Genomic DNA, 17,288 nt, shown 5'->3' with positions numbered 1-17,288 from the left:
AGTCGAACTGTCTGTGTTAGTGAAGGTGTAGCGCATATGGTTTGTTTCTTTGGCTTTTTCTTAATTAGGTGGTGCTATACGGCTATTTTAAGGATCTCTTATTATTGATTGTATTGACTATTATTGACTTATCTCTGTAGTGACTCTGCAGCCTCCTTTTTCACAAGGTCCCCAGTTCTGCCTGTGCAGCACTGGCTTGCTAAACTGGAATACAGATGGACGAATTCAAGAACAGAACCAATGTCAATGCAGTCCAGCATTACTGCTTTAAAAAGGTTACAACGCAACATGCTAGTTGCAGGTCTAACATTCGCTATATGCTAACCAGTGAGTCAACTGAGGACAGTTACAGACAGTAGGCTACCCTTCTTGTGAAGAGGTGGTGTGAAGAATGAAGACAGCATTTCCACCAGAGAAGCAAGTAATTAGGCTAGCCAGCTACTCCAGAATGATGTATATGATGGAAAGCTGATGAATTTGTGGGGAAATTTAAAAAAAGATAACACAATAACTGAGCGCCCTCTATAGGTCACTGATGGAACTGTAGAGGGAGACATTTTAGTGGTTGAGAAAGGAGCAGAAGCAAAAACAAAATGGCAGACTCAGGAGGGCAATAGAAAGGTCATTCTGATGATAAAAAATAATAATTATTTTTGTTTTATGAGTGTGATAGTGAGCTTATTTATACATTTAGTAATGATTTATAGAGTGTTGATGTAGGCTGCATAGGTTATTCTGGTAGTGAGCTGACCAAGCATTTTTACGCTAGATGCTTTACGCTATTATTTAGATCAGGCAGATAAGAAATAGCCTATTCAGCTTGCACATTTAAAATGTGTTTGTTGATTTTACTGAGTAGGTTTTTGTTTTTAAATTGACCCCTAGATGAGTAGGAAAAAATATCCCACTAATCCTAAAAAACAACAAAACCTGACAGAGCACCATAGCCTACATTCACCAAAATGACAATGACAAAAGCTCCGTCTTAAAGAAACCGATTAAGACAGCACATTTACAGAAATTGTATGACGCTAATTGAAGCTTTTTAAAACTTACACAAATATAGGATACCTCACAATCTGCTCTATGACTGAATGTTAAAGAAAACAAATGGTGAATATCTAGGATTGAGAGGTATGATTTGTTTCTCCAGCCAAAGGGACAGATTCCCAACCACTTAACTCCTCCTCCTGGGTTTAAAATTCCCCCTCCCCCTCCTGCTCTCTAGTCTCTCTCCCTCCCGCCTTTGTGTGTGTGACTTGTTCAGATTCAGATAAGTGCAGGAACAGTCCATTGACTGTTCAGTGTGAGACAGACTGAACTGCTCACAGTTTTGAAGGGATCTTTGGTAGCCTACCGTCTATAAAACACACACAATTATCTTGCAATGCGATTTTTTGTGTGACAATGTAAGGTAACAACATGTTGAGATTTAAGGAGGATTACGGGCAGGGGTCAAAATTAACTTTTTGAAATGTGAATATCTACCAGCCAGAGACAGATGAACTGGTGAAATCCACTAGCCATTCAATAGGAAATACATATTTTCTGTCTGAAATCTACCAGCCAACTTCAAAATTCACCAGCATTTGGCTGGCGGCTGGTGCTAATTTTGTGCCCTGATTACGGGTACTATATGTCCTTGCTCTTGCCAGAGAAGAGGAGGTAGCCTACGGGAGGGTGCAGGAAAGCAAACCTAGCATATGAACTAGCCTAATTGAGAAAGCAATATAAGATTAAACTGCTATGAGGTTTGAGTGCTACAGGGATATTCTGTAGGCTATTATCCACCACAGAGAAATTAAATGACAAAATTAGCCCACCTAACTGAAGGGGAAATATTTTTAAAAAGTCCAAAGTCAGTGTCAGCGATCAATTAGCTCAGAGACCATTCTCACCTCCAATCCAGTCATTAATATCACTCACTTTTACCCCCTTGGTTCCAGCAACTATCATTTCAGTTTAGAAACAAGCTCAAAATATCTAGCCTAGCTTGATAATGATATAGCCGGTCACATAATGCAATTCTGCATCTGACACATTCAGCATGAGCAGTAAACTCATATTTTCAGAGATTATATGACATGGTATGACCATATGACACAAATCAAACTATGATGACAGGTAAAACATACTAGGCTGTTGACTAGCTGTTCAATTTTGTGCTACTGGAGAATTTGTAGTCCACAGCAGTTAGTGGGAGGCGCCTATTCTCTTTCTACCACGCTGTCGCGCGAAGCCCAACCCCCATCTGTCTCGCTGCTTTGTGAGGTTCTCATGGCAAGAAGAGGGAACGCGCGGGACTGTACTAGAGAACCACCGCGAACCACTAGAGACAGTGTTGTTGTGGTTTCTCGTTTTCGTTATCATTACGTTACTTTTCTGTCACACTCATCTGAAATTGGACTAAGTTAACGTTGCTTCGGTGACATACTGCAACACACATCTCAGGTGCATTGGACAAAACCCTGCCAATCTCTGGAGTGAAGAACGAATGCTGATTTGAGTGGTCGCTGATTGGGAAAACTCGTCGGTAAGTGCTAGTACCATTTTGTCTTGTTAGATAGCCAGGATAGGCTAGCCAGTTCGCTAGTTGTCCTGTAACGTAGCGTTACTCCGATATTTAACGTTACCAATTTACCCACCAGGTGACATTTATGATTACTGCTGCATAAAACGGTGACAGTGTTTGCAGACTTAAAGATGCTTAGCATGCAACATTTAGTTATATTTAGTGTTGTTAAAATGTTCTTTCTTTAACAAAGTGTTCACAACTTTGTGAACTAGCTAACGTTAGCATGATTCTTTACTTAGTCCATGTTTTTATTATGACAACTATTTTAATTGTCCTGTGAATTTCGGGGATCTTAAAAATACAGTTGATGGATTGCTGCCTTTATTGCTGACAAACGGTCGGGTAGGACAGTGTGTGTGTACCTTACGTCAATGAGCACCCTATGATCTGTCTGCTAACATAAACTAGCTAGTCACTTAGCTATGTTGGCTAGCTGGTGAGGAATATTTTGCGTAACTAGCTAACGTTCCGTTGAAGTCATCATGGCGCCCAGTAACGTTTGAAATGTTTAACTTTTTGCGATTTTTGTGTATAATTGGCGAAAGTTGTGGGGAAAATGTCGAGGAAGAAAAAGACTGTGTTGTGAATGTAATATGAAATTAATTTAAAAGGTGTAACCTACATATTTGTATTATTTAAATGTGTTGGTAGTGTCTGCTTTGGATGATTTAATATGTTTTAACACAAATTTGTAATTACTTGTGTTTAGAAATAGTGGAAAATAATTAAAGTGGGAAATATTGTTATTATTTTTAGTCTTATTCTTTTTACGTTTTCCACAAAGATGTTACTGTGTATAGTTCCTTTTTTATTTTTATTTTTAAGTAGCCTACCACCATGTAGGCCTATTTTTTTTTTCACTTTAAAGGAGAAGTAAGCTTATTTTTCAACTTGAGATCTATTTCTCGATAATAGGCTAGCTTGTCAAAATTGTGTGTTTGGAACCTAAATGACGTCATTCAGTGCAGTTCTGAGTGAGACTGTAAAATGCAATGACGAAACGATCAAACGAACGAAATAGGCATAGGCCTAACTTTTACTTGGGGGTAAGCTTAATGTAAGTAAGACCCTATGAAAAGGGTCCCTGCAGACAATCCAGGATTGGATATTTGCAAGTGAGAAGAAAGGATAGAAAATGAATTCAGCAGTTGGTGCAGCGCCCTTGCTCCTCTATCATTTGCCACCATCTTGTGAAGAGAAAGTTGAATACGAATGTGGCGCAAGTTCAAATAAGTCAGTCTACATTAGCATTCAGGCTTTCAACGAAGCACCAGTATATTGGCAATATGATACTGCTGCCTTTATGGGCTATTCATTTGATGTTGTGACGGTATAGTCCTCCTTGGCTTGGGTTGTTCCAATTGCTGTGCATTGCTGTTTATGGTCAGGAATCGCTGTTATGTGCACGACAACGCTGTCCTTCTATGCATTCATGACACCGATAGTTGGTAAAGAAGACCGCTCATCCGTCCCCTATGGGATCCCCTTCTCAGATTAAGTAACCTTATTTCATCTGAGGACTCCAATCTCTATCTGATCTGATATAGAAGCACAGCAGTAAAGCTAAAATGTTCTGTCTGTGGGCAAAATAAGTGCATGGTGCCTGCATGCGAGGGTGGGGTTGGTTGTCGTAAACATGGTAGTTGTTGGGACTGCATCTTACAAAATGTCAAGTGCCACAGGTTTAAGCAGGACAATATTTTTCATGCTGATCCCGGTGTCAACTAATGCTTCTCACACAACCGCACACTGCTAGCTGTTGAAAAATAACTACCACTATAAAACACATTTATGTAGAATATCTTACATTTTGCTTGCAAAGCTTAAGTGTGGTTGCTAATGCAAATATGTGGATGAACCACTGTAGAAGCATGTTGAGAAGCATGTGTGTCCCAGATTCACCCCTGCAGCTTCCTCTAAATGGTACAGGCCGTATATGTGTTTTTCCACTTCCTACGACTGCATTGCCTGCGTGAGTGGAGGACTGTGCATGAGTGGGGGAGGGGTATGGTTATGCTTTGCGCTAATCAGTGCTCAACTGTGACTACTAATGCACATTTTTGGTTAGCATTTCAGAATGTGTGTGTGTGTAGGTATGTGTGCATGTGTGTCTGTGTGCGCGCGCGCTTGCGTGTACGTGTGTGTGTGCGTCGATAGGTCCGGTATTTCCACCGATATTTATCATGACCAAAGTATCACTTGTAGTAGTCAGTCTGACTGCAATATATGAATCAGTATTCACACCTGAACCGTTTACACTCAGAATTAGCGCTTCTGAAGCAGCACAAAGTGACCTACATAATGGTGCAGTCCAAGGCCAAGAGCCCCTCCCCCCCCCGACCATGTTTTTCTCATTCTGCCGCCTCGCCCTGGTATGCTTTGGTTGCAAACACGTGTGCATTCCCTTCCCTCGCTCCTGTTTTCTATCTGGACTTGCGATAAGTACTGTACTAGGACTAACTTAGTCTCATTCCCACAGCTGACTGCTGTCCCTCCTGACAGAAAGGGCTTGCGGGGGGGGGGGGGGGATAAATAAATAAATGTAGGCCTTGCACAGTTGTCAGAGGGCCAAGTTAGTTGTGTCAGCTGATAGCATACGTTTTAGATGCTAACGCCATGAAAAAGACTCACAACAGTCATCAAAAATAGAACGAATAAACATTGAAATATGGATAAACAACATTAGCAGCACAAAAATGCGGCAAAGAAATATCTGTCCAATGGGTAGAGCGAGGTCACAAAGCATGGCTACGCTGCAGGCTTTGTTGAAGTTGTAATGTATTGTATCTAGTATTTTCGAATCGGCCTAGGTAACTGAAATCTGGTTCTTTTTTTTAATGGAAATCTAATCTAAAAAGCAATATAAGTGTACACTTATACCATGGCAAGGGAGGAAGGTACAGGAGCAGGAAAGCTTTGATGATGATAATCCTTTTTCCAGCTGATCTGTGGTATAACCTAGCAAATTAGTAGAGTAAAAAGAAGAAAAAAACTGTGTTTGCCTGACCACCAGGCTACGATCCAATATGAAACGCCTGTCCTCACAACTGGTGATGGAATCAAAAGAACATAATAGCCAGCCTAAAATATTTAGTATAGGGATGATTCATGGCAATCATGTGCCATAGACCTTATGCACTCAGTACTGAAGATGGATGTGTTCCGGACTATAGTGTTGTAGGCCTCGGGGGGATGGTAAGACATCGACCAGGATCATTTCACTTCAGTCAGTGTACAGGCTCTTTTCAAACCTGACTAAACCAGACCACCATTAGTGATCTACATGGCATCAGATGTCCACACTCCACACCTATTCAGAAAGGCCGAAATAACAATTTTCAGAGTAGTCTGTGCACATAAGACCTACATTGCGATGAGTATCCAGCTCATACTGTATGTCTTGCAGCTTACTGAATCCGGGCAGTATGGATACTGGGTGCTGACATGGTGATATTTTTGTGTGTGCCGTCAAGAAGGAACCTCAGATGGATTTCAGTTAGTGCAGCAACCTCTGGTCATTTCCCGCCAGAAAGGGGAAAGCACACCAGTAGTGGCCCCTCCTCCCATGTAGGGGAAGGTGGATTACCCATTTTATAGGATGTTGATTTAGTTTTGTGGATTTAGTTAACACTGACAGATGGTGTTAACACACACACAACGAGAAGCTAGAGTATGCCATGCAGTGTTATCCTGTCAAGTTACCAATAGGAAATATTTGTCACACCCTGAACACTTTCACAATGACAAATTGTCTCATTTACGCATGTTAAATTTAAGTATGAAACTTGAAAGTTAGATGAGAAAATTAATTTTAAAAATGGCTTTCGAGCAACCGTGGTCCTTTTTGACGATCATAATTCGTCATAGCATGATTTCTTATCCTAAAATATACAGAACTTTACATGATTATGGTGTCATCGTGCCAAGTGGAGTTTGTGAATCCTCATGGTCTAGGGCTAGAATGTATGCAAGCTTCTAGATTGCTCTGCGGAAAATAGAGTTGGTAATTAGGAACCACCACAGATAGAACATAGCTCACTCTCTCAGGTCGGTGCCTTTAGCTACAGAGTCAACAAGAGAAACCGAGCAAGCAACCCCCCACCTCCTTCCGCTCTCTGACTAAAACAGGTTTGAACCAGCTCAGACTGGTTACAGCAATACAGCTTCCTGATTGGCTAGCAGCAGATTTAGAAATGAGGGGTGTTTTCATGGGAAAACAATACCATTATTTGATTATTTATGTATAGAATGGGTAGATGAAAATATTGTCACTAAATATAGATATTTAAACAGCAGGCTATCACTTTCTTACATAGCAGTTTTTAGACAGGAAGGTTATCTCCTCATCAGGGAAAGACTGACCTGTAGCATTGCTTTGCTGCTGTTTCTGCCAGCATGTTGTTGCCTTCAGGTGGTTTGACATTATCAATCTGACTCTGAACATAAACTCACTGTGTAGGTTATTCAATTGATTTATGTATGCCTGTCCATTGAGATTGCATTGCAATAATTTTGTGGTTAACTTGATGCCTGGGACAGCTAGCTGATGTGCCATGCTTTTTATGAGCACAATGAGGTCAATTCTGGGAGACACCCTTATAGTGTCGTAGCATCTTTTAGTTTTGACTTTGAGATATAAAATTTAAAAAGGACTTAACCTTAACCAGTTATAGCAGAGGTGAGCCATGGCTAAACAATGGCAGGTTTTTAAATAGGTCTGAGTAGGAGCACCTGTGTGGGACACTAGCATGTTTGTCCTCCCAAGGCACCGGGTAAATAATAAATAAATAACAAATATTCAGCAGTTTGGTTTGTTGTGGGTATTTTTTCACTGGGTAAATAAATATTCAGTGATTTGGTTTGTGGCGTTTTTTTTTTTTTTTGTTCTCTTCCCAATTTTCTTTATTTTTCCAGATGGCCTCCTTAGAGATATTTAGGTTTGATTTCAGTATGTCATATACAGTTTCTCAGGGTGACACATAGGTTTGTCCTACATCTTCACACAAGCATCTCTCTGCTGCAAGAAGACGACACTGTGACACTTGATGTCCTTAAAAAGCCTGGTACCTTACCTTCAGACTTCCAGCTGCACCATCTAGGTTGCATGCTGTGTGTATGGACTGACCGAGCGAAGAGAAGACCCATTTCCGTCCACTCGTTCTTACTTTTGTGTGATTTCAACAAGGCTGACAGATGCAGTAGTAATTCCATAGACACAGTCTCCTTGGTACTGTGGCTTGGATGTTATTCTCTTGCTGTAGGACGCGTTGGATATCAGTGTCTGCTATATTCATAGATGTAAATGTGTCGGTCGGTTCGTTCCTTTCCTCACAGAGGAGACCCTTTTCCTTCCTTTTTTTTTTTTTTTTTTACTTCTGTGTGATTTCAATGAGGCTAGGATCAGTCGGTCTGTGCCTCCGCTGACCTTGTAAACGACCTTGCTAGCTCTTATGAGGACACACTGATTAGGACCCTGCACAGTTAAGGACGTAAAGTATAATCATGAAGAGACCACAATTGAATAGGGATGATGGAAAATAAGTGGTAGTTGTGCATTGGCCAAGAATTCAAAGTTTAGGCCTGCATTGTAGCAGAGTGCAGACTTTGAACCAGGTCACTGGGGTTGTTTTCAAAGCGTGGGCAAAGCTCACAATATCCTGTTGCTGCCGTTAAAACTCCTTAGGCTAACTACTCTAAAATAAAATATATCGGTGTATGCTTTTATTTAGTGTAATATAAATAATTCATAATAAAGCAATTAGACATGTATCATACATTATTATATATTTTATTTAAATTGATAATGGAGAGTTATTACACTCAATGTCCAGTCAAGAAAGCATTACAAATATTAAATAATTAAAAAAAAAACAGCTAAAATCTGGCAGCCATTTTGAGCCTCGGCAGTGTAGCTGGGCCATAATGAGAACTGGGGGATGGGCATGACTGCAGCTCACTCTCTGCAACAGCGAGCTGTGCCCCCTACAGGAGAAGCAAAAATGTTGTACTTGTGACAAGACAAGGGCAAAATCATGACATTTGAATACCAAAACATTTATTTTAGTTTGCAAGAAAGTCTTTAATTGTCCCAGAGCACCCAAAATGCCCACACCCATTAACTCCCAATTCTAAATAGCTTTTCTTTTTCACTAAAAAAAAAAAAAAAAAAAAGTGCTGTGTGTCTGAGGCTTAGGCCTAATTCTACATTATGCTTGACCGTGTGCTAGCTAGGTAGAGCATTGAGAGCGAGACAGAGAAAGATTGTGCCCTGGAGATCGGAAGTTTGCACAGGTCTGATACGGATGCCAATCATATTAAGATATATATATACATAAATATAATTTTTTTACGTAAAATTACCTATGAAACAATTTCTAAGATCCAGTATTATTCCCCCCCCCCATCCTAACAATTGGCTAACTGTGTGCCATCGCACTGCTCCCTCTACTGTTGGACCCAGGCCACAGTCGGAGTGGTGCTCGTGGTTGGTCAGTACTTTTCCACTCTGCCTTCTCCTCCTCTCTTGTGCTCAGCGCTGGAGAAGGGGAGGGAGGGAGGGGGATGGGAGGAGCTCTAAGAGCTGTTTGTACTTCTTGTACTGTGAAGTGCGCTAAGAGTGGCCCTCCGTCGTTGTGGTTTTTATTGGTGTGTAGTTAGTTTTTTTTTTTTTACGTGTTTTGCTTGTTGCTTTTTGAGAGGAAGGTTTTAGGAAGTATCATCAACTGAGTCCTGAGTATGCACAGAAACATGCTGAGAGAAAAGGTCAAAACTCTCCTTTAGCGTTAGAACAGATGTCATTTCTCTTTTAAAGAATATTTCTTGTCATCATTACTATTAGCTTTAAAAAAATGTTTAACAGAAACAACAGCAAGAACAAAAATAACCTATGTGTCCCCTGGGCTAGTACATGGTACAGTCCAAAGCACTCGGTCTCATTCCAGCTACTCTCCCCTCCCCCGTTCCTCCACCCACACATGGTACGCCCTTTTGATCTCTGAACAGCTATTCACTAATTTCCCACCTCTGGCCACATGACGGATAATGTACTCGCATATGGCAGTGACCAGTGACGGAGAGTATCTCTTTTGTCATATGTGGCCATCTCGGGTAATTGCCTACATACTGTGTATGACACATACTACAGTACATGTCTGCTGAGTATACTTGTGTCTTCTGAGTCATCCATGCAGTTTGGCCTTTCACACAGGAGAGTTTCAAGTAATTTTTTATTGATGTAGCATATTTTAAAAACAACAGAGTTGACCCAGGTTAGACACGACAATAATAACATAAAAATACTAAACATTTGAGAAACAAGGAGTTCATATTAGATGATGGAATGGTCGTATTTACCTATATAATATAATATAATTTAATTTATATAAACATATGCTACTATTTATTAAAAAATGTCATGTAGGACTGTTGTATTGATAAACCAATGTGTTCTATACATTGGCATGATAATTAAACGTGCCATCTGTGTGCTAATTGTTTTAGTGCATATTGTGTTTGAGGTCTCTTCTAAATACCCTCACCCTTTTATGCAGACCCTGTATAATTGATTAATGTAAAGTTAGCCTCCGTTATAGTGGTGCAAAATAAAGCATAGCCTAGACCAATCAAGATAATCCCAAATCGTTGGCATCAGGATTTCTATAGCTCCTTCAAATTGAGAATCCTCAATAACTATTGCTATTATGAAGACAAATAAACAGGAAAAACAATTATTCAAAGTACAGAAGATCTGATTTATTAATTTGTCTAAAGCAAAATATTGTCTTATGACTCAGACTAGTAGTAAGTAATAGCCTGTGTGCATCCAGCCTTGTGTCTAGAGCATGCTCTCCACCTGGGCAATTTAATTGGCACTTAGAGCTCTGCCAGGGTTTGGAAATACCAACCCAGACATTTCACATTTAAAATGCTGTGCTAGCCTACATGAGAATATGTCTGTTCAGTGAAGACCAAATGAAATAGTAATATTACTAAATCTTTCACTGGCCACTGTAAAAGAACAAGACTACATTTAATACATTTGGATTTTACCTTATAATTATAGTATATTTGACAACCTTCAGGTCATACCTCAGGTAGTGGAATGTGGAATTGTAATGGAGTCACTCCATTCACCCACTACAAGGTTCTAACATTCCTCTTCATTATTTTGTAAAGGATAATACATCAGAGCATTGCGAACTCCCACCACAACCTGAAAAATTGCCAAATGGAAATGTCATTTTTCCCGCAGATCTGTTCGCCAACTGCTACTCTAAATAGAAACTGTCACAAGATAAATAGCCACAGCACATGTTTACACTGGGTCCCACCCGGTTCATTCCTTAATCCCCACCTGACTTGTCATGTCTAAGGTGTATGAATGATACAATAGGCTACATAGACTGTGTAATTACCAGAAGACATCTGGCTACATTATGCAGGGCATGTGTGATGGGAGGAGTGCTGAATATTATATCTCTTTAGTAATGTGCATCCCCTTTAATGACTTCAATTTGTTTAACTGTATTTATCACATTATACGCTAAATTATTCGCCAGTCACAGCCTAGTTGCATCCATAAGAATATTCCACCAGCAAAGATAGTCACGGATCTGCTAAATGCCAGTTGCTAAAGCAAACTAGCTGGAATGTGGAACAGTGCAGTCATCGAAGTGCGTTCCGGTGCTTCAGTCTTAATTGTGAGTGTGCAGACCTGTTCCATTTAGTGAGTGCACTCAGGTCCACGGTACCACTCTTCACAAACAGCCCATTTTCTCCACCATGTTAATCCACGCCAATCCTAACATAGCAAAGACTGTGCAGAACTAGAATGTGTGATAAGGTCATTTGCTAATCATTTAGTCGACAGCTGCTTAATGATAAATGATGATAAAGAAAATGATAAGAGACGGCTGCCTGTTTTGAGTAAAGGACTGATTGCTGATAATAGTACCTGAGATGGTTGTGTATGCAGGACTGGATGCATCTAGCTGAATGGCATAATAGGCTAAATAGTGCATACTCTAGTGTGGTGATTATGCTTAATTTTATGCACCCCTTTCTGTGGCTCCCATTTTGCTTCTGGCCACTGCAATACCCCTGTCTGCCTGATGGGAGATGGTGGCCATTTTGTGCGGCTATAGGAAAAGACTAGGAGGGACATTCCTGCATGAGGGAAGGGTGATTTTGCAACTGCAGAACAAAAATAGCCAAAAATAGTGCAGAAAGAACTGAAAAATAAAGTTTTTGAATTGATGGGTAAAGGTTTCATTTAGACTTCAAAGCAAGACTTGAACCGTCAGAATTAAGCTTTCTTTGCCAACCAACCCAATAAATTATGATTATGATTGAAAAATAAAAAAAGAGAAGATTTTACTTAAACAAGTACGTTCTGTGTTTGGACCCCATGTCCCCTATGTTTACAGGTGTATCCTGCCGTATAACCCTAGCACTGGTACTATTTTAAGGAGCCGACACAAATGTTACCATCTTCTTAGAATGCAAGATATGCAGTGTGTGATGTTGGAGCATGTTTGTACGTTCATAAAATGAGGACGTCCTGATTTGCGTCCCCATAAACCTAAGGTACTGTGAAAAAAAAAAAGTGTATTTGCCCCCCTCCTGATTTGTTCTGTTTTCGCATATTTGTCACATTTAAATGTTTCAGGGGTCATCAAGATATTTTTTGGCAAATGTGAGGTGAGCCTTTGTTCTTTTTGGTCAGCAGTGTTTTTCATCTCGCAACTCTCTCATGGATGTCATTTTTGCCCAATCTCTTTCTTGTTGTGGAATCATGAACACTCACCTTAACTGAGGCAAGCAGAGCCTGAAGTTTTTTTTTTCTTTTTGTGACCACTTGGATGAGTTGTCGATGCACTCTTGGAGGAATTGTTGTAGGCCAGCCACTCCTGGGAAGGTTCACCACTGTTTCAAGTTTTCTCCAAATGTAGATAATGGCTCTCACCATGGATCATTGGAGTCCCAGAGAGAGCCTTACAAAAGGCTTTGTAACTCTTTCCAGACTGATAGATGTCAATTACTTTTATTATCACCTATTCTTGAATTTCTTCCGATCTCAGCATCATGTGCTGCTTTTTGAGACCTTATAGGCAGCTTCACATTGCCAGACAGGTTCAATTTAAACAATGCTTAGATTCAACAGGGTTGGCAATAATCATACCTGGATGTGTCTTAGTAATGTTTAACTCAGTTGTCAATTCAATTAGGTTAATTGGTTAATTTAGTAATTAAGGGGACAATTGCTGTTTCACACAGGCCAGTTAGGGTTCGCTAGTTTTGTCAATTAATCAATCTTCATTATAAAAACCTCACAGTTTTGCAAAGAAAACCCCTGCAAAAAACATTCTTCACGTTTCATGTTTACTCAGATTATCTTTGTCTAATATTAAAATTAGTTTGATTGTCTGAAACATTTTAGTGAGACAAATGTGCAAAAATGTAAGAAATCAGGAATGGGACAATTACACAGCACTGCATTGGTTAGCAGATAGCATGTGTCTGATCTGGGCATTCCCCCAGCAAGGCAATGTGTCTTGGCACATGATCATTTAGCAAACATCCGTCATCTCAACGTTCCTTCTATTCATCTCAATTGTCAGAGGCTACTTCCTTTACTTTAGTGAGTTGGCAAAAGTGTGAGCACTTTCTCACGATGCAATGGACAGCACTATGGTGCACAATTTAATCATGCTATTGCCACCATAGTTGCTGACAACTCCTTTAGGCACACCTTTAAAGGAGAAGGTTGATAACGCATTAGATTGTAAGGGAACGTTTATATACATATGAGGATGCATTCCCCACAATTTACCTCAGCACACCTTTAAAGGAGAAGGTAGAAGGAGAAGAATAGATTTAGGCCCCAGCCGTTTCGCAACTGGCTGGGGCACCTGCACCGCACCCCGGCGACCCGGGTTCGATTTCCGCCCCGTGGTCCTTTCCGGATCCCACCCCGACTCTCTCTCCTACTCACTTCCTGTCACTCTCTACTGTCCTGTCCAATTAAAGGCATAAACCCCCCAAAAAAATATTTAAAGAAAAAAAATAAATAGATTTAGCGTTATCAGATTGACAGAAGTTACCAGTCTGGTACTAGAGCTCAAAAAAAACATTTGGATCCTTTTTTTTTTCTTTACATCCTGCAAAATATGTGGAGAACTATTTGTTGACTATTTCATAAAAGGAAATGCCTGCATACTCACTGTTGCCTTCCTGACCGTGGGCCACTAATAATAGACTATTAGGATGGCATAATGATGATAATAATAATAATATTAATAATGATAATAATAGACTTTTAGGATGACATAATAATTATATTACTAATAATAGACTGTTAGGATGACACAATAACAATAATAACAACAACAACAACACTACTAGCACTAGTACTACTACTAATAATAATAATGATGGCCTGTTGACATCCTAACAGTCTATGTCATAATCACAGGATGACATGCATTTTCAGGTCTGAATAAGAGAGTTCAAAGTGTGTGTACCAAAACAGTAGTGACCATCAGATTGATCGTAATGCCCTTAGCAGCAGTCTCTAGCCCTTCTCCTTGAGGACGCATGTTCCTTCTGTATGTCTGTCGGAGTCATGGCAGTGCAATGCATGCAGGGATCTTGACATCAGGAACCAGCACAGGGACTCGCGGCTCGCCTCACCGTGGTGGTGCTACCAGACAACAAGGGATTGCTGTGTGAACAGCCAGCAGCAGCCATTTTGAGTGCTGGTACCCCGGGCGCTCTGCTGCTTTACCCCAAGAGTGGATCGCTAATCCGAGACATTTTATTATTAGTTCTCCCTCTCAACTGTCAAACTGTATGGACTGGAGCATCCTAGTGGGGTAGTGTGGGTCGTTTTCACACATTGGGACAGAGAGGGTAGTGCAAGTGTTATTGCTTGAGGTTAGCGAGGACGGAACGGCATTCCTCAGAGAGAAGGACTAGTCATACCACAGAGGGAAGCTGTAGAGATGAACTGAGGATGATGGGGAGGATATACAGGGGATAATGTTTTCACCTCCTCCTCCTCCTCGAGTATGCCCCTGAATGGTCTAGCTAGCGCCCTTAATTGTAGGCCCTCTAGTACTCCTCTGCGTTTCCATCCAGCAGACCTACTGGTTGCTACGGTTTTTGCATGTTAAAGTGAGTGTGGCGTACTTGATTGTTGATTGTTGATTGTTAGCTGCTCTTGATTTGAAGAGTGCACCAGTGGTGTAGATTGCTTCCAGTCTCGAGTGTCACGGACCTGCTGTACTGAGGCACACGGGAGTTGTCTGACGGAGCACACAGTATTCTCTCACAAGGTGAGAAGTAGCCCAACTTTAAACGGAAAAAAAAGAGCTGGAAAGTATTTGCAACTTAGGCCTGTGTGTGAAGAAATTATTGGTTGAAGGTTATTTTGTTTATTGGACAGCGTTTAGAGAACCGTGACCTTGAATGTGCTAGTTTTGCTCTACTGCCATGCGCTCCCCCTGGTGTTCAGATGTAACATAACATTCAGTCCCCCTGGAATGTTGCAACAATGGTACGTTCTAGAGCTGGTGATTTTCCACTCTGCTTGCCTTGCATTACGTTGCTGAGACAGACTGTGCTAGATCGTGGGGGAGGGGACTTGTGTTTTGAACAATTGTGTGTGTGGTGACAGTTCTTTTGTTTTGTCTGTACAAAGAAAATGTTTGCAGGTTTGAGTGAATTTTTATATATTTTTTTTGTTTTGTCTGAACAGAATACTGCTGAAGACTTTATATTGTATGTTGAGTTCTCTCTCTCACACAGACACACACAGATGCACACATACACACAGAACAAAGATAATGTGACAAAATAAACTGTTTTCTGCCCCCCCCCCCTCTTGTATCTAGCCTATCAGCATGTAACACATCGTTGGTAACACAACTAAAATGGCCCTCCCCCCACGATATTGGTACAGTCTGGTTACAGCTTTCGCCACCCTCCCCCACTCCTGCTGCTGTTCCTAGCAGCAGAACAGTGCTCCTTGTTTGCTAAGCAGCACACTTTCACATGCTTTCTCAGCGGCAGACCTACTACATTGGAAGACTGCAGCCTCAGGTTAGGCTAAATATAGAAAAAAAACTCTTATGTACTCACTCTCAACATATGAATGAAAAGAGTTTTAAACGTAAAATTTTCTGAAGCGTAAATATTCATGCTAGCGTCCAGCAAACACTTTGACGATTCACTGTCCCCCCCCCTTCGTTTATTTTTTATTTTATTTTTTTGGGGGAGGGTGGGGTGGGGGGGCGGTTGTCTTGAATTGTGCTATGGTGTGTTTATATTTATTGTATTGTACGATACTGATAAGCAAGTGTGATTGTAGTAGCTAAATGACAAGCGCCTCAGCATGGCTAGCGCTACGTGTTAGCTATCTACGCACAGCGTGAACATCAGTTTGTGCTTAATGTGGCAGTGTGCGGCTCCTATTGACTGAGTGATGTGTCCATTTTTGTCTAGCGGTTTATTTTTAACTACTCTTAAATAGGACAGTGGCAACTTCCATTGCCTACATAGCGTAAATATGGCATAGTAGTATGTAAACCTGTCTGTTATCCTATCCAGGTTCTAAAGTTGTAGGCTACCTTACAGTTTTTGGGCCACAAAAAAACATTCTTCACGTTTCGTGAATACTTACTTACGTTAATACTTACCAATGGTAATGACTATCTTCTCTGGAGTATTTGCTCTGCCCTCGAAGTCAATAAGGTTCCTCGTCTGCATGGAATGGTGCCAGGTGGTGATAATTAGGCAGTGCACAGATTGATTAGCTTTAAGTAGAAAATGTGTTTAGCAGTAGTAGCATTGTATTTCAATTAATCCAGATCAATATGTGTTTTAAACAAAAGGGTTATGAGGATTTTTGGTCAGCAAGACCTTGTTTGTGTTTGTGTTTGCCTGGGTGACTGTGGGACACCTCTCTGTGTCATAATCTGGTAGAAGAGATGTGAGAAGAGAGACGACAAGGATGATCTGCCTTGGGATATTTCCTTTAGGCCTAATCCAATCCCGCTCTGTGTTGGGGTAATCATCTCTCAAATTGAATTGACCTGATCCATCAACCCCCAACCCCTTACTGCTGGCCCTTATTAAGGGATCAGCAAGCTGAGGCCTCTCTGGGAAAAGCTACCTGCAGCAGTGGTACAAAACCTTTCCTGGCTGAAGGCCACCCTTACAAAAATGATATGTTTGCGGTAGATTTTTGGGAAACAAATGCGTTCGCTAGGAAATCATGCCAGAAGTTTGCTAATGTTGGCCGCTAGAGGCAAACTTCCAGCAATTGCCTCAAATGTTTGGCAGAAACCTGAAATTTCTGTAAGGGCAGAACACATTTTGTGTGCGTGTGTGTGTTCGTCTCATTTAGAACCTGTTCTCGAAGGAATGGGATACAGTGCCTGGACTACACTGGTTGATGTTTGTTAAATCTATTCATGAACCGACTCAACACCAAAGGATTCATTGATGTTCAAGCGTCACTGCAACAACATACTGATCCCAACCAACCTTTTTTTTTTTTGTCCAGGCCTTTGTGCCTTTTTTGCTCAGGCTTTTTTTTTTTTAACAGCCTGTCTTTTATGACCCCCTTTATTACATGGTGAGGGAACCAGCACCTGCTGCAGTGCTTTTGCTAGGCTGCTCTGCACTCCAGGTGAGGAGTACCCGGGCCTGC

The 17,288-nt window shown here is 40.9% G+C and overlaps 1 protein-coding gene across 2 annotated transcripts in view; it reads left to right on the top strand.

Annotated features, from left to right (window-relative positions):
* Positions 1–2,272: 2,272 nt before the first annotated feature.
* The window catches only part of atf7ip (activating transcription factor 7 interacting protein), a 49,877-nt gene continuing 34,861 nt past the window's right edge, over positions 2,273–17,288 (top strand). For both annotated transcript variants that reach the window (XM_062540213.1, XM_062540191.1), the window contains exon 1: positions 2,273–2,533. The gene's annotated coding sequence lies outside the window, so the exon portion shown is untranslated. The remainder of the gene's footprint in view (positions 2,534–17,288) is intronic.

This window comes from Sardina pilchardus, chromosome 1, assembly GCF_963854185.1.
Source record: "Sardina pilchardus chromosome 1, fSarPil1.1, whole genome shotgun sequence".
NCBI lineage: Eukaryota > Metazoa > Chordata > Actinopteri > Clupeiformes > Clupeidae > Sardina > Sardina pilchardus.
This window is presented reverse-complemented; position numbering and strand designations above follow the sequence as displayed.